The sequence below is a fragment of the Crassostrea angulata genome, chromosome 1 (genome assembly GCF_025612915.1).
Source record: "Crassostrea angulata isolate pt1a10 chromosome 1, ASM2561291v2, whole genome shotgun sequence".
Classification (NCBI taxonomy): Eukaryota; Metazoa; Mollusca; class Bivalvia; order Ostreida; family Ostreidae; genus Magallana; species Magallana angulata.
In genome coordinates, this window is record NC_069111.1 from 567,187 (window position 1) to 593,630 (window position 26,444).

At 31.7% G+C, this 26,444-nt stretch overlaps 1 pseudogene; it reads right to left on the reverse strand.

Annotated features, from left to right (window-relative positions):
• Nucleotides 1–1,374: 1,374 nt before the first annotated feature.
• On the reverse strand, nt 1,375–24,309 carry LOC128173582 (fibroleukin-like; annotated as a pseudogene).
• Between the last annotated feature and the right edge of the window lie 2,135 nt (nt 24,310–26,444).

Consider the following 26,444-nt stretch of genomic DNA (forward strand, 5'->3'; position numbering starts at 1 on the left):
TCATATGCTTATGCTTTAATCGCTTTTGAATGTGCATAAAAATATTTCTCCTTACATTGTACATAACATAACCATATTGTTCGAATAACACTAATGAATAACATGGCGCACTTGTCAGAATGCTTTCTCTTCTACAGCTCAGGGTCTGGTTTCCAACATAGCCAAATATTTTTGCCATACGTCAAATTTTAAGAAAGTATTAAATCATATAAATTTGTCCTTTAGATAGGGATGCGTATGGCAATATAAATACATTTTGAGATTATTGGGTCACCTGAGCTAAGTCACTCAGGTGGCCTATTGCAATTGGTCTTCGGCCATCATTGTTCGTCGTGCGTCGTTAACAATTTTATATTTTTAACTAAAAACTACAAGGCCAATTGTTATTATTTGTGTGCGTAGCATCTCTATTGTAAAAGGAATCTAAATTGTGAAAATAATGCCTCTACCACTCTTGGGGCGCCATAATCGCGGCTAAAAATGCAAAAAGTCAAATCTTCAAAACTCTACTTCTCTTTACCACACATGTGGGGAAAAAGATTAATGCATGGTTATGATGTCCATGATACCTTATACTAAAATATTGAAATTCATGGCCCGAGGGTCAGGGCCAATATGGCCATAAAGGAAAATTGTATTAAATGTTAATATTTTTTTCTGTATTCCCATACACTTCTATATCTGAAATAAACTAAATGCGTGGTTATAATATCAATCAAGCTCTCGACTTAAAATTGTGAAATATATACCTGTCCCCTGGGACTGGAGCTTAAACCCTAGGGCTGGCCAATATAGAGATATAGTGAACATGTACTAGTATAAGATTTGGGAAATTCTGCTTCTTTACTCCCATATATGTTTGTGAAAAACTAAAAGCAAAATTTTGATGTTTACGAAGTTTTCCACATGAATTGTTAAATTCATGGATACTTAGACAGGTGTTTAGGACCTAGGGTGGGGCCAATATGGCCATATAATGAAATTATATTAAATGTTTAAAAAAAAATTCTTCTCTACTCCCATATGTATTAGAGAAAAACTGAATGCATGGTTATGATTTCCATGAACTCCTCAAACTAAATTGTGATAGTTATGGTTCCTTGGTCAAAGGTTCAGGTCCTAGGGGTCAATATGGCCCCATACTGAAAATATATTGATTTGATATGCTTTTGTACTACCACTGTCGTTGGAGATCCAGTCATGCATTGTAATTATGTTCATAATATCTTGTTATATATTAGAGTGTAAAATTAACTGCTCAGAGTTATAAGTTGATAAATACAACGTGTTTGTTACAAAATTTAAGCGTAATTGATTCCGTGGTATTTGTAAACTTTGCGAATTCAGAGGGTCATATACATAAAAAATGCGAGTACAAGAAAGAACGTTTAATCTGCTAACACATTACACAGTACAGAAAGTCGTATAGAGATAAGTGAGTTAATAGTAAGCATTTATTCAATTCTTTTAACATTTTTATCAGGTTAATATGTATCACACAAGTGCATAACATTTTCAGTTTGTGTAGAAATATATACATAAACAATATTCCTAAAGAATTCGAACAATGATAATGAGACACTACAGACCAGGTTGCGCAAATTCCATAAAATAACAGTTTTCCCATAACTTGAAAGAATTTTCTTGTAAAGCTAAAACTTTGAACTTTGTAAAAATCACGTTTTGTAAATTCTTAGAATTCTCAATTTTATCGCTAAATTGCAAAAGTTAAGACGGCCTATGCCGTGAAAAAATGACAATAACAAACTGTCAATCATCTAAAAAATACAGTAAACAGTAAATATTGCTAGCCCAGCATTTAGTTCAGCACTATATGCACATGGCTTGTAGACATATCGGCGTGGCTTTCAGCAGGAGTATATAATGACCACGAATTTCTGTAAATTTGGCTAGAAATCGATCAAGTAAGACGGAGACAAAACACAGGTGCGAACTATATATCTTGAACAGATAAAATAATAATTGATATTTCTGTATCATCCATGCATCGTTTTATTTAAAGAGTATTTTAACATCTTAAGATCCGCCAAACATTTCTATTTCCTTTGGTAGGTCATTTCAAATAATGCTCTAAGATCACAACAAGAGTGACCATTTCCTAACATTCAGAGCTAAGCCGGACGCATTATTTGTCATTTGCACGATTCTTTACATGAAGTATGTTCACTACCTATTTATTTTGAAAGAAAAAAAAACAGACGAGGAAAATTAGCTTCAGCGTTCAATTCTCAAGTCAAATGGTTTTCTCATGTTGAATTCCAACCCATTGCATTTGTTGGTTTAAACGTTTACCTCTTTTATGTCGCCGTAAATTTGAAATAATGATTTCTTTTCATAATCTAATGCACTCGTTATATACACGTATCATAACCAACAATAGATTGTAATATACGTTCCGTTTTATTAAAACATGAGATAATTAGATGAAGCATAATTTTCAAATTGATAATAAAGGTTACCTTAGCAATCTTAGTCTACTGGTTTGACAGAGCTGACCCTTCCCTCTTTAAATTAAGAGAAACAGTGTATTCTGTAGCGAGTGTGATGCAGTTTGACATTATTTACTTGACCTTTTTAAAGAAATCCCAAACAAAATGTTAAGTTTGTTAGTGTCATTATATACTTTAAATATACTTTGACCTTCAATTTATGAGAGTTTCAAATATGCATTAACTTCTATTATTCCCCTAAAAGCAAGCTCAAAGTCAAGGTATGTCTAAATACATATCTAAACTTGGTATATTTACTATGTGAGAAAATAGCAGGACCATTAAAGTTGACAATGGTTTCCTCGGGGTGTCAATTTCAACTCTTACCCTCCCAAACAGGCGCTATTTTTCTATTATATTTAATGTCTAAATTTTAAAGAAAACTTAACTGTTTTTATATAGGAATGACGTGAATTCTATGGCGAACCGTACACGCATAATTTATGCGCATATAAAAATTCGTTCTGTTACCCGTTGCTAATGCTGAAAGTAATAGAACGGATTATCAACTGCGTCAAACCATCAGTATTTAACATGAAAGTATAATTATAATAAACAATGTTGCCTATCATGCATTCTTTCTTGTAATGTTTTCTTCGGTATTTTATTCTCAAAATTTTTGTAACATACTGTGATAGCTTTGATTTTCCGTTATTTAAAAAAAACACTCTAGTTATACATTTAACAGTGCTGTTTTTGAGAACATTTTAAATCATATGTAGCAAGTTCATCCTTTAAATATGTTTATAGCTGGATAGTTTCTCCTTTATCTTTGCCTTAACATCATAGATGTTTTCTTAATCATATCTCCTTTTAACGGTTTCCAAGGATGTTCCCAAGATGATGACGCATAGGGGCCGTTCAAGAAAATTAAGGAACAATGATTAAACCACCAGCCGCCCTTCCATGATGAAGCACAATTCGTATTAGGGCTGTTGTCATTATCTCTGTCTAGTGTACTGAATACCATGCCCTTATTTGTGTAGTGTGGATAAGATGATAGGACCATCATGTTACCTGGTAAAAAGCAACAGAACCATCTGAATATTTCAAAGTATTTTAATGATATCTAACATAAAAGTAATAACAATTTGAGATCTTTTTTAAAAAAAAAAAAAACAATTCAAATATATATATATATATATATATATATATATATATATATATATATATATATATATATAAAAAATATGAGTCAAAGAGAATTTCTTTTCAAATAAGATATTACATACCAAGGGTTCCACTCGCCTGTCCTTCAACAAATAGCCTGTAATTGTCATTTTCGCTGGAAACTGAGAATGTCTCATACAGTTCAAACAAGGTGGTATTGTTTGTAAGAGTTATTGATACATACAATGAGCTGGTATTAGTTTTTGTCAACTCATGAATGACATCATTTCCTACAAAATATAAGACATCAATGAATTACAAGTATGAAAGTACCAATGTACTGGGAGTTGACATCAGAAAAATGTTAATACATTATTGAGCCCAGCAGAATAAGCTAATAAACCTTTGCTTTATCAAACGGGTGATGCGTCATCAAATACTTCAACCCTTAGCTTCAACGCTTCGAAGATTTTTTAGCATTTTCCACGTAACTGTACTACCAAAAATTTATTCAATTTTTTTTGGAATATTTAAATTACAAATATAAACAATGAGTGTAGTTTATAAAGCTGCAAATCACGTTTGCTATCAAAGAATTCATCCGGACGACATGATAAAAACCACAACACTTTGGTTGTATTTCTATGCAAGGACGTACCGAAATAATGCCCCCAATACTTTTAATTCAACACCAGTAAGCATCCTTATTCAATATTTTCAATAACGATCATTAGGCTAGTTTTTTATAACACAAACAACTGTTCCTAGTTCTAGTCAATTTAAACTGGAGTTTTCTTAATGTTGTGCATGTCAACAAACTTAATCATTCAAGTCTTCTGATCAATATTTCAATTTAATTAAGTGATTAAGCTTTAAGAAATATTATTTAGAGATAAAACATTATTTCAAGGTTATTTCAGTAAAACGTTACATTAAACCAATTAAGATTTATCTCTGAAATTACGAACTTGACGAAATTGTAATGCGGAAGGTCACAATAACTGCATAACACAACGTTGCATCATCAATTCGGGTCATAAAGGTGTTATTTAAAAAGCCTCATAATATAGATCAAATTTTATGAGATTAATTAAACATCTATACTTGTGTGATTTTATTTATATCCAACTCTTTTACATAAGTTATTTTTGTTTGGCAAGCCTCGCAGGTATACACACACACCTTATCAACTCATTGTATAAAGCAAATATTAAATCACACAATATAAATATCCTCTCTCTCTCTCTCTCTCTCTCTCTCTCGACATATATACATATGGTAACGTCATATTTTATTCTTACAATCGGCAATGGCTAGCCTGCAACGCGCAATGCAGCGATAGACGACGAAGGCAACACCAGTAAATCTGACAATGCGAGTTTAATAGAAAGTCCCAAGGTTTATAAATAGTAAAAACAGGTAGCATAATTCATACAGGGGGTATAATATCACCGGAGGATGTTTGGGAAATGGTCCAAGTGCAATATTAAACTCGTAATGTCTATGCTGACAAAATAACGGAGATTTGTTTAAACATTTCTTATTTTCACTTTTTAGTTGTTTATTTTTATGTAAACATCGAAAAAAGGTTTTTTTTCTGGCAACATTGATTATATTATTCCTATTAGAAAGAATAAATAGTGCCATCTACTTTGTGTCAGCCAAAATTTCATCAACCGAAGGCTAACCCTAGTAAATATATGTATGATAAATATAGAATATCACACTGTTGTTTTGATCTCGGCCCTGGAATCTGCCCAAGCGGTTGGTATCAGCCCAAGCCCGAAGGGCGCGGGCCGATACCATCCGAGGGCTGATACCAGGTACCAGATCAAAACAACAAATCAAAGACTTTTATTCAAATTCCAAATAAGGAATATAATTTATCATGAAAAAGCTATAGATTTTTTTCGGATTTACAAACTTTTTTGTTTTCATTCCTTTCTATATGTGTTAAAAATTGTAAGAGTTGCCGGACTTTGTTGACAAACAATCGTTATTTGAAATACAGTAGAGGGAGTCTGTCGTCAGAAATGAAGCACTATCTTCTAGAATTCAAATTATCGAGAGAGAATCTTCAATCCTACGCAGCTTCGTAATGAGTTAAATTCTTTCACTGGGATTTTGTTACTTTCCTGTCAAATTCAATTCATAAAAATTCATAAGTTGGTATAGCAAGTTGTTTGAGAACATTCATAAGAACGTCCATTACGTACTTCAACCACTTAAATTTTACAGCCTGATCTCTGGTTTTTTTAAGATTAAGTCTCGTTCCATCCTTCTCTATATCCTTCATAATTTAAATGTTGATTGATATTAAATAAAGCGTGCCTTTGTTCTAAATACACTACCGTTGTGTAGGTTACCTCTCCTTACTTAGATACATATCGCTCTTTGGCGCTATTTTTGAATTATTTTTCAATTTTCGGCAATAAAAAAAAATATTCAGACGTGTAAGGTGATGTTTCGTATTATTCATCGTTATTCTATCGTTATTTCACAAACTAGTCTTCATCTAAAGCGGAGATATGTGGGAATTATCGATTTCAAATTTGAGGGCAATACACACCCTTAACGACGGGCTGAGACAGATAAATATCAGCCCCGAGGGCGATACAGCCCTAGCTTCCGGTTGCTGTCTCACCTAGTCCAAAACACGTGTATCGGGGCTGATACACTACTAGGTATATGATATACATGTAATTCAACAAGGCCTTTATTTAAAAAAAAATGTGAAAAAGTTCAACTTCATTTCAAAAATTGTGAAGTCGTTTAATTTTTTATATGTTGAACTGTTCCTTCTCGCTAGAGGTTCTTCGTGAATCAAAGTATCAACTCAGTATGTATGAGTGATTGAGTGAGAAACTAGCCTATCAAAGTAATGGTAAGTTAAAGTTAATCACCTAAAACGAAAGATAAATACATTATTTTTGTAAGGACATGACGAATTAGAAAAAATTATTAATGTGCTTATGTTTCTTTTTTGTTTTAAAACTTGTTCATAAAACGTCTTTACTAATATGTGATGAACAATTGTTTTAATTGTTTAAATCAGACTCCATAATGAAAATGTTGAATTTATTCATAAAATCTTATTTGACTTCACAGATTTTAGAATCTATTGTAACGAAGTAATAACATGTTTTTTCAACAACCTAAAACGTTTTGATATATCTTCCATATAAGTAAGTAAGTAAATCATGAAAAAATTACAATAACAAACCGTGGACCATCTCAAAGATCCATAAAACGAAATACAAATTCAAAGCAGAGCAACACGGACCTCCAAAAAGATAGAGGTAGGATCAGGTGCCTAGAAGGAGTGAGCATCCTCTGCTAAACGGTCTCACCCGCCGTGTGCTCTTTGTCGTAATGGGGGGGGGGGTCGGAAAAGTCCGTATACAATTAGGTATTTAATTATGGTCTAACAATTACAGTAGTATGAAAAACGTCAGTCAGCGTGCGACCCAGTGGAAGATTGTATTTGCTGACAAGGTTATTTATCGACCATAGAACTTACGAAAAGATGACTTCAAGCGAGACTGTTTTATCAACTTGTTTGTCAGTAGCTTGCCTCGTCTTAGAAACTGTTTATACGAAGAACATGCCTTTGCATATCGAATCAACTGAGAGACAAAAACACCATATGCAGGTGATGAAGTTATATTGCTACAGTTCACTATAGAAATCAAAGTACTAAAGTACCGACGGGAGTTGATTTTATCAATTATCATTTATTTTAAAATCAGCGATATATGTGATTATGCATGGTAAGAAGTATCAGTATTCGAAATATTTCTGAGAAATTGTATGGATCCAGGCAAGATTGAACTCTAGTTTTGTTCAACCAAACGCTCGACTGTCTCCGTTTATCTCCGACAAGCAAGAGAGACTCTCTGTTTTGTCGGATATTAACGGAGACAGCCGAGCGTCTGGTTGAACGAGACAAGTACATTGAGGTCTAGCGTATGAATACATGATACGACTTCAAAAAATATCTAAACTGTTTGTACCATTTAAAATCTTACTATTTTCATGGTATTAATAAATAGGTTTTCTTGAAAAACATTGCTTCAGACTACATTGCATCGAATTTATCGATTATTTTCAGGAACTAAGTGTTGTCAGCGGTATTGATTTGTGCTTAGGTCTAAACACTGTTTCACTTTCGGTTTGCCCGAGTAAGTGCAAAGGAGAGTTGATTAAAATCAACTCCAAAAAATGAAGTCATCGGATGACGCAGAATCTGTAGTATCTTTTATTTCAAGTTCAATGGGATATATCGAGTCGACGTAAGTATGGAAATAACAGTTGTTAATTGATGATACGTCGTCGATATACCTGAATGTTGAGTTGAAGGCCACAGCGAGTGATTTATGTTTTCACGTTCAAGTTTTTGAATAAGAATACAAAAATAGATCTGCTAACAATGGGTGACAATTATGATAGTGACATGTGTTTCAATTGAACATATTCACATTGCAATATAACATATTATTGTCACGACCGGCCCAACGGAACTATATGTCACTGTTTTAAATTTTAATACAAATATAAAAGTCAGCGTGAAAGTTCAGTTTGTTTATCCTGAAAGCTTTAAATATAAATTGAGCACATTGTAAGGGAAATTTCAAAGAAATGTTTTAAAGAAATCTGTGTCATTAAAAATACGCAGCCCAAAATGGCTTCTAAAGAGACTTGCGTAAGTCGTTACATAATTACCATTTTAAAATATATTAATAATGATGATAATAATGATAATAATAATAATAATAATAATAATAATAATAATAATAATAATAATAATGATAGTATGAACGCTTACCAATCCAGTATTCACCAGTAGCCGAACCAAATCCATTTTTGTAATCGTTCCATGTCCTATTGAAATTTACAGATCCATCAAATCGATTCTGAATATTCTGAAGAAAAATATGACCATATTTCATAAAGCTGGTAATAGTTCGATAAAAATCCAAGTGATCAACCTATCAATTATCATGTCATTGGTGACATGAGACTTTTTGGCAATATATTTTGACAATTTCAAGTGTCTATAATAAAACGAAGAGTTTATTTGGTAACGTTTAGTCCAAAACGTTTCATCAATTTACAAATCAATATGAAATGAATAAATGTATGTCAAAAATAAAAGATTTTTGTCCGAATGTTGCAAATCATATTAATATAAGTAATGGAAAATAGTTAAAAAGTTGTAATTACATTCAAAATGTGTTTTCAATATCATACTGTCAATTACCTCATTAGGTTATATCACACCATGAAACTAAACATCCCATACCCATAGAATGATTCAATATTCCTTGAATAATATGTCAATCAGAAGGAGTTGCTCTACATGTCAACTAGATATAACAAATCTTATTATTTCTTAAGTGTCATATGTTGATCGCATTTAACGTTGAGCATGTTTGTGAATGACATATTGTGATTGTTATAACTTACTGTCCATCCTCCTCCTATTGTTTCCATGTCGCAGATGACGTCCGTGCTAGCGCCCCCTGATGGGTAAATTCTATAAACACCAGAACGTCTGTGTCCAGCCTGATACACCGCCTGGCAGTCTTTAGCTAAGTATAAAACAGACAAATTGCACATTTGAATTTAGTCACAGCCATGATTTGGAGATTTTGAAATTATTTTAGCTCTATCCGTAAACCATCTACATAACGAATCAATATAATTAAACATGCATGTTATTGACCTATTGTCTATTAACTACATATCTTTGAAAATTCTAGTTAATGTAATGATTTTGTAACCATTGTCAATCTCACAATTTTATTGACAGTCTTCAGAGAGTACAAAGCATTTAATTTAATACCTACCACATAAAATATCCATCTTACTGTTTTTTACCTCTTTCACACCATTGATTAAAGACAACAGGATATAAGCAACATTCATGCATACAATTTAGCTTCTAAAACGTAACTGCAACATTGATGTTTGAATAAATTTTTAGATCAGCTTACGTTTACAATCCAAGTCATTAGAAGAATAGTATCTCCAGCCTTTCTCCTCCACGGAATTGACCAGTGTAAAACAAGTGTGAGCTCTACATTTCTTCGTCTTGAAGTTGAATCCATAATAGCTGCAATTTGGCCCACACATAGAGGCGCAGTAAAGGACAGACATAGAAGGACTCTCCGAAACTAGGGAATCATTAAACAGTTTGTCATCGTGAAAAGAGTTTGCTTTGAAATTTTTACTCACAATGGCCAAAGACGATAGACAGACAAAAAACAGAAGCACAACAACGCCTGTCATAATTCTCGTCTCTACACTGCTTACCACTGCGTGGTTTTCATAAATATATAGGCTAAGCGTAAATTAAAGAAAATTATCATTTTGGTTGGTGGATGTAAAATGAAAAACAAATTCTATTGGTTGAAATATTTTATCGATCAACTTAATTCCAACAGTGTAACTGAATCAATAAAACATGAAGCATAAATTATGACCATCTTGTGGAAATCGAATGTTTTAGTATCAAATAACATAACCTGAGTATACTTTGTGTAAGTATTGTGAAAGTTTCTTAGAAGAAACAAAAATGATGCAGGGAGTAAATATAAGTATAACTTTAATACTAAACCTTTATGAGACAATTAAAAATAAAATATGAAACCCCTTTGACCATGTTTCTTAATAACATAATGAAGTTCATCTTTGCTTCATGATTAACCATAAAAACTACATTGAACTACGCAGATGCTTAAAGAAGTTCGCTCCTCTCTTTTTGATAACTATTTTATGTCATCTCTCATGTAAAAATTTTGCATTATATATTGATTCGATTTATTGATTTATATTTTATAATGCCATATATATCATATCAAAAAAATTGTTAACATGATATAATTTATATACAGAGTTTAGTAAGAGATTACACTTTGTGGCGGAAGGTTTTTAAGAAGAAAATGAACAATTTTAATATTTCAGTAGTTTTACAGTACTGTTACTTTAGCCTCCTAATTTTCAGCGCAAACTAAACTTCCAGACAGTTTGTTTATTACGATACACTGTATTTATGTTGTTCTGAAAAACATTTTCAACAATATTTTGATGTTTACTGATATAGACTGAACTTGCGAGGTCGATACCATCTTTCTGCATTTGTCTTTGGCCGATATTGCTGGACAGGGGTCCATATAGTCACATATTTATTGTATAATGATGTCCATATTAGTTATGTTATATAATTACCCGATTAGACAGTCGTATTTCAAATACCTAGTAATTGTGGTGCACTAGCTAAACTCAGACAGCCTGATTTCTTAAGATATTTGCGTAATTATCCAAAGCAGACGATCAAGATCAGTTGACAGTAAAGACTCATTGTGAAGGGACAATTCTTAAGAATCTGAATTTTACCTGGTTTTCTTAAAACCAATGAAAATTAAAAATATGATTTATTTGCATATAAGGTAGTTACCCACAAATGGGTCTTAATAGAATGTGCAATACAAAGCCCTGGTGACTTGATCAAAGCCATAACAAAAGCTTACTCATATGGTACTGTATAGAGAACATAAATAATTATAGAATATTAATTTATTTTAAAAACACATTTGTGAATGAATGACGCTTTGTTTGCTAATAATGTATAATATTATAACATGAGAGGAAAAGGTGATTGAAGGAGGCAAATATTTTAGCATCGTCAAATTTGGAATAGATAGTTGTTTGACGGTCTGTTATTGTCATTTTTTTACATAGCGAAATATACTGGTCCAGTCCATTACCAGTATCGGTAAGGTTTTGATTACTGGTGTATCTTTCGCTGTTATGATGATAAATTTTTACAAATTTTGAGTGATTATAAGTAATGATTACATTTTGAGTTTTTACAATTTCTTTGCGATTAACGCAAATTGTAATATTGCAAATGTTATAAATATGTATTGAGAAATGTATTCTAATTTCTTGGAACCTAACGCACATACATTTAAATTAATAAAATTTCAAATGAAAATTGTTAGATCTGTGTTATTATTTTTTTCCTGTTCCTCCCCTGGTACGTCTTGGTTGATGTGTTTAAATTAAATGTTAATTAAAGTCAAGTCATGATGACAGGATGAGCCTGTGTTATCCATTCAACTGATAACTGAAATGTCGGATAATGTTAGAGATGCATGAAAAGCACAAATACGTTTGATTGCACGAACAAAGTGCTTGTAAACATCTTTATAAAATATTAATTTTAAAAAAGTAATTACGAATAATGAAGGGCGAGGATTTCAAAGGAAGAAGTCTTTAAAAATATCCCTTTTATGATGTGCCATTCCCTGTTCATCAAGCAAAACCAATCTCAAATTAGTTTCTTTATAAAATGATAATTTCAAAATGCACCGAAGCATCATTCCATGCATTAATAAAACATAACGTACCATTCCGTGAAATTCATTTCAAAAACACTGCAGGTAATTACAATTAAAAAAAAACGTTCTGAATTTGAAGTAAAACACAATGTGGTTTTCTGTATACAACGCTCATTTTATAATGTACCATTCTGTGTGAATCAATTAAAATGGGAACAGGGAATTGCAGTAAAAGAATTGTCTAAATTTTACGTAAGACGAATATGTCTATTTCTTTATAAAGTTTTCTTTATATATTGCACCAGTCTGTGTAAATCAATCAAAATAAACCATAAATAATGCAGATGAATGCAATGAAACAGTTCTAGGAATTAAACTAAAATGCCCAATATTTTTAGTACATAGGAAGACTGCGATTAAGGATAAAAATATTTCAAGAAATTGACCATTTTACACATTTTCATAAGATTTTGTGATTCTCTATATAATAATAAAAGCTATATATTTAAGCAATTCAAAAGCAGTCTTTGCTGCTGCGTTTTAATCAAGCACAGTATTAACTGTTTGAACAATGCAAATTCAATACAGTCAAGTTAAAACGTACATAATCTCACTGGTAACCAATAAAGAAGTATTTACTCAGGAAATTAAATATATGAATAAAAATCTTGTATTAGTTCTGTTATCGATATATTTTCATATAATTCGGTTGATTTAATTTACGGGATGGTATTTCATCCTTAATGAAAATGATAATTTTAAAAAGTATCGGAAATTGCATGCGGCCTTCTTTTTGACTAAAACTGGTATAAAAGAGTTTTTAGGCACAGACACTTGGTGCAGATATTGCTGTCTAATGATAGCATCTAGTCTGGAAAAGAAGTTTTGACCTTAACCTTTGACCTAATATTGAAACCACTATTCTGTTTATTCCGAAAGACACTCTGTGGGATTTCTATGCATCAAAGGGGATAAAGGATGATATATTAGTGCGGACAGATGATGTAAGACGGACACGTACGTCATATTGCCGATCAAATTACCACTGATCCCTCTGGCTGATCGTGCAGCATAACCATAATATTTATATTCTTTTATAGTCACATTACAAAACATGAGTAGATTAAAAGTATGCTGGGTAGACCAAAAGCATGTAAATTGATAAATATGAAGAATGTATTACTTTTATGATGGTTCAAAAGGGTAGAGATGATTTCTATCGTAGTATCTCCCTCAAATCTCAACAAAGTTGCAACAAAAGACACTGAAGTTAATTTATGAAATAAAAAAATCATTGAGAACTCTTTATGTGCTATTACATTTTGTTGAAATTTAGAGTAAAACAATCAAAATTTAAAATGCTGATTTTAGCAGTATTTTAATAAAAGAATGATATTGCTATGTAAAAAAGCCAGTGTTTGAATCAATTTTAAAATCTGTTTTCGTCCTTAAAAATAAATATAATTTGCAAATAAATTACATCAAATAAAATACGAGGGTCAATCAAAAAATACGAAGACAATGTGGCTGTCTATCATATATTTTTCATGAAAGTCATACTTAACAGATTAATCTGTGCACCAACACTTATGTTATTGATATGCCAAGTTTTAGTCCATTTGATGAGACGGTATTTTTGTTACCCCTTTTTAAAAACAACATGTTTTGTCACCACGGCGCACGACAACGTTCAAAACATGACGTCAAGATAAAACACGCACAGTTTATAGATATACCCCATCTTTATATCATGCTTAGTCTCTTGTGCCTTTCTCCTTACAATTTAAAATGGCACTGAACCACTAAACATCTTATTTGCACACATTTGTACGAGAATCATACGTTAGTTCTTCAAAGTTTTCATTTTCTAACCGTGTATCTCTTAGTTTACAGTAAGGATAACCCTGAACGTCGCTTGACGTTACTTCTTTTTTGACCAAATATTTACAGATATTCTACTCTCTTTCTGACTGTTTTATATTCAAAATACAATGACCACCACCCCCACAAAATTTATTACAGTTAAACACAAACTTGCAAATAATTGTTGACTTATTTTTTGCACCATTGAGCATTTTCACAGCTTGTATCGGCTTTTTCCTGAGTTAAATCCATTTTATTTGTACTTCTCGTTGCGCCGTGACGTCCGGCGACGTCGATGTTTTTAGTCAATTCTAAAGAGGACTATCTGACTTTAGTTACTAATATCTGTTCGACAAAACAATTTATTCCGTCATTATTTGGTACATAGAATACCATGAACTTTACTAAATTTGAAGTTTCAATATTATTTGGTTTTAAGCCCAATTTATGGAGATATTACTTTCAACATAATATGGTTTATTGTTGACATAACACACATTTTGACCGTGCGCCGTGACCTCATTTTTGCAGGATTAAATTCTAAGTAATTCTTAGAAATTAAGAAATTTATTAACTTTTTTTTCTTGCAAATTGTTGAAAACTATTGCTAAATGATGTCTACCAAATTTAGTAATGATATGACGTTAAGTAACATAGATATGACAAAAGTCTTCGTATTTTTTGATTGACCCTCGTATTATTATAAAAATTTTAAAGTGTTAAAAAATTAATGATGCCAGACAAAGGGGATAATTTCCATCAAAATGTCTCCATTGAATGGTAAGAAAGTAGTCATGAAAAATATACTGTATATTGAAAAAGACATTTTAATGTAATTTCTTTTAAGTTTTAAATTTATTGACAAAAATTTTTACGCCGCAACGCCCTGCCCCCCCCCCCCCCCTGAATTCTAGTTATTCACTATATTACATTATTTAAGATAAGTATTTTATTTCTGTTTCATTTAATGGATTGAAATGTTAACAGTATGGTATTGTTAAATATTATGTATACAACTAATAGAAGACCATCTGTGCTTTTTAGAATTTAAGAATTTTTTCGATCCTTGTGATGTCTGCAGACGATGACATGTAGAACGAATGTTGATATAACTAGACGACATACTATTGTGGTTTAAGAGTGCGTTTCATTTATGATAATACCATGAACATTACTCTCATACGTACGATGTAGAAAATTACGTCCGTTGTTTTTTTTTCTTCTGTGAAATTTTACTCATTTACGTACGGTGTTTTTACTTCTGTGAAAATTTACGCGTTTAATTTTTACGGATTTATAAAACTCGTAAAAATTAGTAATAATTAGCAGCACGTAAAAAATACCTCTTATACGGTATATACATAAAATAATAATAACTAGACACGATCTAGCAACGAGCGAGCAACGAGTGGTTCTTCCGTCCGATTTTTGAATAGATTAGATCAAACTTATCGATTCAAAGATAGAACCGTAGATCTAAACGAAAAATAGTAAAAAAAAAAAATTGGCGGCACTCGGGGCTTGAACCCGGGTCGCCTGGGCCATGTCCACGACTCTATCGACTGAGCTACTCGGACTCTCGCTTCAGAACTTTGACGCTTAATTTCTCGAGAATGCCTTGATCGATTTTAAAACAAATTACATATTCTCAATCAGTAAAAGGGTCACTATAAGGTGTAAAAATATCAAAAAATAATATTATAAAAAAAAAGTCGAAAAATTCAATTTTTCCAATTTCCTTCCGGTGGCGACAGGAAGTGACGGCGGACATTCATTTGACCGAGATGCACCAGAAAAACAGTAGATCTATCATTTCTGAAAATTTCAGCCTTTTATCTTTACTAGTTTTTGAGAAACCTGACAGACAAAATTGACTTTTTATAATCGTAAACGGACGATAACTTCTGACCGGAAGTGTATTTTTAAAAATAAAAAAAAATCAGCTTTAGATAAAAACACCTTAATATTGATAATTTGAGCGAAATCGACTCAGCCATCTCCAAAAAATCGTCTGCATAAAATCGGTAAGAATAATAAAGAAAAGTGAAATAGAAACAATAGAATAATATAAGGGTCTTCCGCTGAAGACGGAAGACCCTAATAATAATAATAGCAAGAACGCTAAAAATGCTTTCAGAATTTTTGCAACCGAATTCCATTGTACATGTAGAAAGAAATTGTAAAAGTAATATGCTCAAATAAAAAAAGTTATATTCAAGGATGTGTAAATGATTGATCAAATAATCTGCGATGTTGCCATTATTAAAGGCATAACCAACGCTATGACTTTAGTCTTAATAATGATTAAAGAAATTATAAAAAAAAAAATAAACAAAAATGCGATTTAAATATGTTCATGTTTCTAAAAAAAACATCCATAAAACAAATAGGAAATTTTTTGAAAACATATTAAGTATTTATTTAGTATATATAAGCTGTGCTACAGTACTAGTGCATGTTCAGCTTCGACAGGTGTTCCACGGTGCGCAAAGTCACAAAGTCGTACGGAACACTTTTCTTTGGCTTCTTGTCTTACAAGTGAAAAGATCACTACAGACGATGGCGCCAATTACAAAGGTAATCACCCCTACCCCCAGAGTCATCCCTACTCCAGTAGAAGAGGTACGTCCGTCATTGCTTGATGTCTTCTTCCTCCTAAAAGAAGACAACTCCGATCTATTCACTGCTAGGAATTTTTTGGTTTCCTCAATTCTTTTTTGGAGGACAATTCTATCTTTGATGAAATTCTGTGAAGCTAATCTTTTACAAGGGCATTTGCATCCTGAAAATTATATTCCATTAACATGAAAACCGTAAGCGTTGGAATTGAAGATATATAATATGCATTCAGACATCTTATTACTATAGTAGAAGAAATGTTTGATTATAAAAATAGTTGGAAAAAAATATCTTTTATTTAATCAAGTAACACCTGACTTGATAATTACAAAGAGGAAACAAAATGATTAGGCCTTGCTATTCAGATGCAATCGTACATATTTAAAAACTAATCTTAATTGAGCACAACGTGATACGTGTACAAGTTTTTTTTTTAAAAGAACAGAAAACTGAATATTCATCTACCTAGCTTTAAATGATGATAATATGTGTTTACATGCCATTGTGTTTAAGACAGCTAAACCTGAGTACTAAACACCGTATTTCTTACATAATAATCATAGGCGTCGGAACCGGGGGAGCTAGCTATAGGGGGGGGGGGGGGCTTAGCCACCCCCCACCTTTTTTGCTAAATTAGACCTAACCATTATGCACATAGCAGAATAGACGGTTCAGCCCCCCCCCTCCACGCAGAAAACATAATTGTTCTGTTATGTACGTTTGAAAAATTGAGATGTTGGAGTCAAAGGCATACTAGCCCCCCCCCCCCCCCCCCCCCCCGGATTAGGAATTTCGTTACAATGTATATCTGAAAAAAAGAAAATTTGGTAGGTAAGATTTGTTTTTAAATTGGAACTGTAGGTATCATCCCCCCCCCCCCCCCCAGATTACGGGTTTCATGATTTGGGGAAAAATTTTATGGTCGGAAAGATGTTTTGTTTTGAAAGTATAGGATAACCCCCCCCCCCACCCCCACCCCCCCACCCCACCCCCACCCCCCCCCCACCCCCGGATTAACATTTTCATGATTTTGGGGGATTAGGTTTTTTTCTCTCAATATTTCTGAGGATCAGTCTAGCCCCCCCCCCCCCCCACTTTCAATTTGCTTCCGACGCCAGTGATAATATAAAAATAAACCGTATTTTATGGAAATAAGTTTTATTCTGTTTTGTTGCTTGGCGCTGATATAAATATCTCCTTAAACTACATTCTAAAACACAATATAGCGCAAAACAAATTAATATGCACGGTGCTGCAGTATTTATCCCAACCCCAATTATGAAATGAAGAAAACTTTTTTAGTACTTAAACTAACAGAAAAATAGTTACGTTTACAAATCGGTTCTTTTCCACTCCATAATCCGTTATCCTAACAGAGTCTGGCAAGATTTCCTGCTACAAGTCTATGGTCTTTTTTACATGTGTAAGTGACATTATCACCAATGTTCAATGTGTCGTTTGGCTGAAAACACTGTGCATATGTGGTGTAAGCATTGAATGTGGCCACAGTACAAGCTTCAAAACAAAAATTGGGATACAAGTAATTTGATGGTTTATACGTCATTGATTATGATATAAAAATTTCATTTTCATTTTTAGACAAAGCTAGAGAACGTTGAATGATCATTTGATTTAATGTTTGCAAATATTAATAATTGTTACGTTTGCAAATTGGTTTTCTCCACTCCATGAACCGTTTTCCTGGCAAACTCTGATAAGATTTCCTGCAACAAGTCTATGACCATGTTTACAGACAAGGCTTAAATTATCACCAAATCTCAATGTGATTGGTCCAATGTGCTGTGCGTATGTAGTTTCAGGATTATAGGGGGCCTCCACACAAGCTGTACAACAAATTGCAAAGCAAACGTTTTATACACGGTAATAAAAATATAAAAATATAAAAATAAAAATATACACGGGAAAAATCCTAATAAACTGTTTCATTGTATTTTTTGGAACAATTTGATTTTGAATTGAGCGATTTTATTAAGTTTTATGTTTATGTCACATAATTACAAAAAAGGACCTTGTATGACATTGACCTAAGTGATTGCATAAAATGTATTGTGTTACTAGATACGTTTCCAATTAATCAAGCAAGCAAGTAAGCAAATATTTCTATTAACCTTAAGACCATTGCAAAGACGATTACTTTATGAATTTATCATATTTTATTTAAATTCACTTGAAATAAATATATACATATGACGAGCATGATTACTTGCGAGCGGTCGGCCATATGGTTTAATGTTAACTCTTACTTGTAGAAACGAAATACAAGCCGAAGGTCTAGTATCAAGTTTAAACTAATGAAAGAGACTCAATGCTTGTGTATTGGAGGAGTTTTTGACGTCACCATGAATTTGACATTAAAAGATACTTAGAAATGCAGATAATCATTCTCATAAATTACCTACCATTTAAACAATCAAACGAAACATTGTTGCTGGGATCTTTTAAAAGAAACCTTGATTTCTTGATTTCTTGGTTTTGGTCTTTATATTTAACAAAGCCCCGATGGCATGTCAAAGTCACATTATCCTCTATGCTATGCCAGGCAACCTCCGATGACAATATTTCTTTAAGAAAAAAACATTTTTTTTCAAAATATAATAAAAATAAACGTTGTTTCGTAGAAAATAAACATTCAAAAAATTCTAGTGCATTTAATGTCCTTAAAATTTAATTTATTTGTTAATACCATCTAAATAAATCAAACTCTATTACGGATAATAATGCAAAAAAGTGTTTTATATTATTTATAAGAGGAGAAATAAATCAACAAGTAACCAACCTGATGGAAGAGCAGAATTCTGATGACCACGTGAACACTTGCATTTTTGATCCTCACTGTGGTTTAGACAACCTTTAAGAAAAAAAAGTTAAAATATTTTGTTGCTTTTAACAATTGCTTGTATTTATACTACCTTAATTAATGATAAGTCATTATTATAGTGTCAATCAGTCACCTTAGGTTTGAAAGAAATAAAAAATTTCACATCAAATGTAAATTCATCAAAATGTATTCAAATCTCACTGTAAAAACAAAATTACAAATCTAATTAATGTTCGCGTAAAATTCATTGTGATTACAAGTTTCATTAAGAAAGGTTATAGATGTTGACAAAAGCCATCGAAATGTATGATCATATAGTCACAAAGTAATTAATACTTAATAAAACCATACAGTTTAAATTCATCAACTATGATAAAATGATAATTTCATTGTTTTTCGTTACAATAAAAAATCTTTTTAAAAAACTCGACAAAATATCAAAATATAATGATAAAAAATATAATTATACACGCTTAGGTATTTTGATACCGACGTTTGTTTATCATTTGAAATCGATCCCTAAATGTCTGTCATACAGAGGGTAAACAGTAATAGTCAACATATTTGGTTATCTTAAAGTAATGATATACATGTACATCCGTTAAATAATAACAAGTGCAAGTGTTCCTATTCTTACAGTCTTTCGAAGAGTGTGTTCAGTGTATGGGATAATAAATAGTGGACGGAAGAGATATGGAAAGATAATTCTCAAGAAATTTAAACTATTCTTAGGAATTATTTTTTTAATATAACGCACATTAAATTTGTGAATGATATCCCTACCTTATCATTGTTGTGCAGTTAAATATAGTTATTATATTTATTTAAAAAAATAAACAGCAATTTAAAAAGTTCATCGGGGTATGAAGCTGGTTGGTTACGTGATCAAATCTTGAGAAGCCAAAACGTCTGGTCTTCTCAGTAATTTAACTACGTACCAACTAACTTTATACCACTTAAGACTTTTTAACTCTGCTGTTCATTACTTATATTTCGTTTAAGAAAGACAAATCGTTCATAACTGTGAAAGATACCGAGATTTTATGTTTACAATAATCAAATCGACAATTGATGAGCGTGCTATGATCATTGTGACGGCACAAAAACGTTCACACAGAATTAAACGTTTTATTTACTCTATAGGTTCATAGAAGGGAACATATTTGCAAATGTAAATATTGTGATAACAAATCATCATTTATGTCCAATGCATATTTCTTTCTTGACATCGTCAACATCGCGATGTATACAATATTCATACCAGGGATGGGGTAATTGAAAAAAGTATTTGTAATTGAGTGTAATTAATTACATTTTTCAAAGTAATTGATAGTAATTTGTAATTGAGTCTGTCTTTAATTACAAGTAATTGAATGTATTTAAATACATTCCAAAAATATTGTGTATTTTCAATTACTTTTCAATTACATCTCAATTACTTTTTTTCCAAGTTGGAAATATAAAATAGGTGTCTTAGGCCAGCATTTTTTAAAATTTCGATTTACAAACCCGCCGACCCTATTTTTTAAAAATTCAAATAAAAATAAAAGGACCTGAACTAGCTATTTATTTTATTTTTTCCTCCGACCCGAAGTTTTCTTTCTGGTAAAAATAAAAATAAATGTTGATGCAATCACGTATGTGTAGTCTGAATTATTGTTGTTCATGCATTGATTTAATAAAAAGACCAAGTTCTTTCCGATCAAGTCACAGGCACTAGAAGTCACAAAAAACCACCAAAGGGCCTACTCCTGTTTGCTTTCGTCCAACCCTACAATTTACGACCCTATTAAGTTTTGTGATCGGCAACTTAGCCAGAATTTCCTCAATAAAGAGAAGTTGAAGTCTTTTTCTATCACAATTCTGTAAATTAAAAAAAACACCTCATTGACAAGAAAATGATAAGTTACTTTAAAAAAAAAACATTTTTGCAAAATAAATTCTAGAATAATCATAATTTAACCGTTTGGAAATAGATCCTCACATAACGGTTGCAAGTGGGTCATAGGGTTGGACTAATAACCCTAAACACACTGAACACAGGTCTTATGACTGAAGGAAAGAGAATAATTTTATTTGTCATTAAGGTTAAAGCTAACAAAATAACGAAACATTTCCTTTATTAAAGGTATAGTTACATAAATAAATAAAATTTTAAGTTATTTAGTCTTTTTTAAATAAAAAAACTTGTTTGATTTTTTACTGACATTTATGGACATGCTTCTAATCCAATTTATTTTCAGTAAAAATATTTTAAATTTTGAATTTGTGAATAGCATTGTTAATCTAATCAAATAAATTATTTCTCAAACTTCTTCCTATTTTTCTGCAAGGAAGAAGTGAAAACTCCCTTATTTTTTTTTTTTTGGTCTTAATGTATATGTACAGTATGTACTTGTATTTATAAAAAAAAAAAACCTTCGTTTTTATACATGCATGTACAATATATCAACACAAATTTTCAGTGCCCATGGATAAAATATGCTATGATAAGAACATCACCAACAACCAAAATTACTTAGATATTTTTAAAAAATGGCAGCTCCTAGACACATGTTCTTATTTTAAAAATAAAAAAAATATTGTTGAAAAATTGTTTTATTTTCATTTTTTTTCTTGACGGACAAATTTTTCAATTTTATTTTTATTTTTTTCCCTCCTCCTCACCAAATAATTTGAAAAATATTTCGTAAATCTAAAAATAAAAAAATGTTGGCCTAAAGGGAGTCAAAATATCTCTTTCTTGTGAATTATAGCAATTATTATTTGTATACTGATATGCTGTACTGCCGGAAGTTGTACTTTCTGAATAAACATAGTTTTAATATGTGAATAAAAATTAATTCACTATAGAGAAAATATTATTCAGAACCAAAAATGAACTCAATGGTACTGAATGAATTTAATGTTAAAGAAAATTTTTCTAGAAATTTGTAAGAAATCTGATCTGAACTGAACTGTACAACCTTTAAAAACATAACCGTACATAAAGCTCTGTATATCTTAATTAATGCTGTTAATATATGTATATGTTCTCAATTAGATTTGAAAAAATAAAACTAAAGTATTTGAAATGTAATTAATTACATCTATCAAAGTAATTGAGAGTAATTAATTACATTTTAAAAAATCAATGTAATTGTAATTGCAAGTAATTGATAGAATTGTCAATGTATTTGAAAGTAATTAATTACTTTTCAAAGTAATTGACCCCAACTCTGATTCATACAATATCAAAACAACATCGTAAATAAATCGATATCGATTTTACATTGTCAACCGATATTTCTTTGTCGTCTACGATGTTGAAACGATATCGAGATTATATTATTGACTTTGTCGATATTTCTTTCACGTTAACATTGTCGACGTTGTCGACATCGCACTGTATATGATGTTGAACCGATAATGAGTTTACATTGTTTACATGTACATTGCAAATATTTCTTTAACGTATACATCGAAGACGATAATAAAGATACGGTGTAGATATGATGTTTGCTCGATGTCAATCAACAATACAATGTCGACGATGTAAACAAGAAGGCATACAATATAGACACAATTTCGCCTCGTTGTTGATCAACATTGCAATCTCGACAATGACGATGATGTAAACAGTACGATGTAGACACTATGTCGACTTGGTGTCTATCAACAGTACGATGTCAACGAGGTAAACAAGAAAGAATGCGCACGATGTAGCCACAATTTCTACACGATATTGGTCAACACTGAGAAGTTGACAATGCCAACGATATAAACTGTATATAAGAGGTACGCTGCAAATGTTAAAACAACGTCGACTCGATGTTTGCCAACACTATGATGTCGACAATATTAATAAAACATTGCATTGGACATACCTTTGAATAATGAGAAATTTACGATTTAAAAATAATAAATTACATAAGGTCAGACGACACGTCCCTCAATTTTATATAACTTTTTCCAGGAATTTGTTAATGGTTAACTACTACTTTGACAAGCTTTCTTGCAAAAAATTAGGGTACCTTACCAGGCATTTCTGCAAAACACTAGAGTGTGCAATTTCCTATATAATCTTCTTGAAAATACACTTGAATTGCTGATATAAAAAAAAAATACAGCACATCACAAATCACTATATTTGAACTCCATCTCGGCCGGGCCAGGGCTTTGAACTCACAACCTTTAGAACCTATACGCTTCGAGTAGAGTGCGGCCACGGTTCTAACCACTCGGCCATCTAGACATATTACCAAATACAAGTAAATTTTAATCATTATAAAATTAATATTTTTTATTGGAACTCTTTATTACGAGGAGATACAAAAAAGATGCTCGAGGAACGTGTCGTCTGACCATAATTTATAACAATGGTATAATTCAGATTTAACTGCGATAATAATGATAAACAGTCTTAATAATTTCGTTTACTTCCTCTAAGTACTGTTTCTTATCAATCCCCACCATAATAAAAAAAAATCCACGTGTTGTGCTATTCAAGCTTTATGAAATTTGATCACGCGACCAACCCTTATTTATATCCCGATATACATCCATAAATGATACCTTATTTCTTCACAAAAACATGCATATATGATATGCCGTAACGATAGCATTATATATGCCCCATATCTCGATCTCACATATATAATATGCCGTAACGATAGCATTATAAATACCCCATATCTCGATCCCACATATGTCCAAAATACTATTATTATTTTGTGAAGGCCCAGACGTGTTTTTATAGATGTACAGTTGTTTTCCAGAAATACCACCGGGAAGCATGATAATATTCTGGGCACTAGGATAACTATCGTTCTCCTAGTACACAGGGGACAAAGAAGTCAGCTCGTTCATGTCTACTACCACTTTGTTGATGAAGACGTAGTAGCTGTTATGGCGAACATCTGTGGAAAAAAGATATTTAGTATAGAAACTTACCTACTGTTTATTTGTTCTGTTTTTTAACATGCCAATCGTATATACACTTTTAATGGAAATCTTTTACCTTTAAATATCGATTGTTACTAAGTAAAAGGACTTTATCATATAAAAACAATGGTACTAAGACAGTTGTTACTTATAACATAGCGTGGGAAGCCAAACTCAAGGGGTAGGATGTCAACGAGAACTCGACTCAAGACGATTATCGAATAAAATTTTCTTCGGCGATTACTCGTTATAAAGTAAACAAAAATGAAAACATGTTATTTGTTAAATTATAATAGTTTTTATTACAAATTAAATTTACACCCTATTTTCTTTGACTTATGATTCATAACTACTTGGCATTTCTTAACATGTATCTCTGCTAATCTGCTAACGATATTTAGATAATATTCGTATCAAATTCAAGTAAATGAAATAGGTTAAGTACATATAGTTATGTTTATGTTATCATATTTTAGTGTAACCGACAGTTACATTATTATTTTGGAAAAGACATAAATCAAGGAGTACTCCACTACTGCTTGACGAGAGAGAGAGAGAGAGAGAGAGAGAGAGAGAGAGAGAACATTAGCTCCGTAACGGATATTGCTTTAGTTTTTATTGATATATGTTTTTACATTATTGCTAACGTCAAATGTGTATTTATGTATTGCTTTCTGGAATTACAAACTTACATCCTCCTCTGAACATTAGGTTGATCTTGTAAATATCTGCCAGATCCGGTAGAGATATGTTCCACCATGCCGGCTTGTTTGTATCATCGATGTTTGTTCCTGCACAGTCGCCTGCCTCGTGTAATAGAAACCTTCCATTGACTGCTCGATCTGCTGTCAAATCGATATTTGTGGCTATATATCTGTAATATGATGACTGGCCCGTACTCACATTTACTCCTCTGAATAAATTACATAAACACCAACACATAGCAAAATTCGTAACTGAAAAACAAAAATTTACATAGTAAATTAAGAAAATCAAAACAAATTATAAAATACCCGGGGGCCACATCGCTCACCTTAGCAATAATAGCAAAAACTATCATGAATTAGAATTCAATAGAGCAAGAGGTCAATGGGTAATTTAGTCACTTCTGCTGTCCTTCGCAGCAATATTTTTTGTGGCAAATATACAATAAAATGCCATGTTAAAAGGTTAAATATTCTAAATCAAACATTTTACTTTTTTCTGATTAAAAAGTTTTACATAAACAAATAAAAAACATGGACATCTAACACAACAGAGGTTGTCATTGATAATAAAAGTAAATTAATCATAATAATTTAAATAATATATATGGACCAAAACAGGGAGCGTAACTTAATTATCTATAGAGAACATTGTCAAAATAAGACACAAAATTTACAAAGTAAAATCTATTTTTACTGACGAACATCTTTTTATAATGTAAGCTTCTGTATAAAATCATACTTACAAAAAATAACTCCTAAAAAAGAAATCCAGAAAGTCATCTCTCAAGCAACTCCAAACATGACCAAGTAAAATAATCAAGTGCATTTATAGAATAAGCAAGAAAGAGTGCGTTAGCAGCTAAACTGACATCTGAGGAGAAAAGACCATATGGTTAGTAGAGCTATTTCAATTATTCATTTTATATATATATTATACTGTGCGTATCAAGTTTGCTACCAAATTTGTATAGGAACAATATATAGGCAATAAAAATTAATGAAAATCCACTGTGATGTCAAAAACCTATTGAAATCCTGGAAAAGAAGAATATTAACATGTTTGTACATCATGCATAATAAAAAGCCTTTGTTCTAGCTAAATCAATTTATGTTGCCTCAAGACTTGATTTTTCTTACAATATTTACATAAGAATAATCAAAGTAGTTAAACAACTGAGAGGCGTTGGGTTTTGTAGGATCATTGTTTAAACACAGTCTGACTTTGCTGAAGAAGATGTCTCTGGAACAAACCCATAAGATATTACTGACTATTTAAGTGTTTCGCCTTTGAAGAAAAATAATCCAAAACATTAATATTTTTGAAGAACACAAAAAATTGCAAATAGATTTAATTATTGTATATTTACATTCAGTGTATATTTCCCCTTACGTTTGCATTGGAAACCTACGACCTTCATTTCCCAATGAAAACACTTTACTAATGCATGCGTCATGAGCACAGATATAAACGTCAACACGTGTTTTTAGTATAATTATTTTTGGAAGACTAAATAAAGCTTTCAATCTT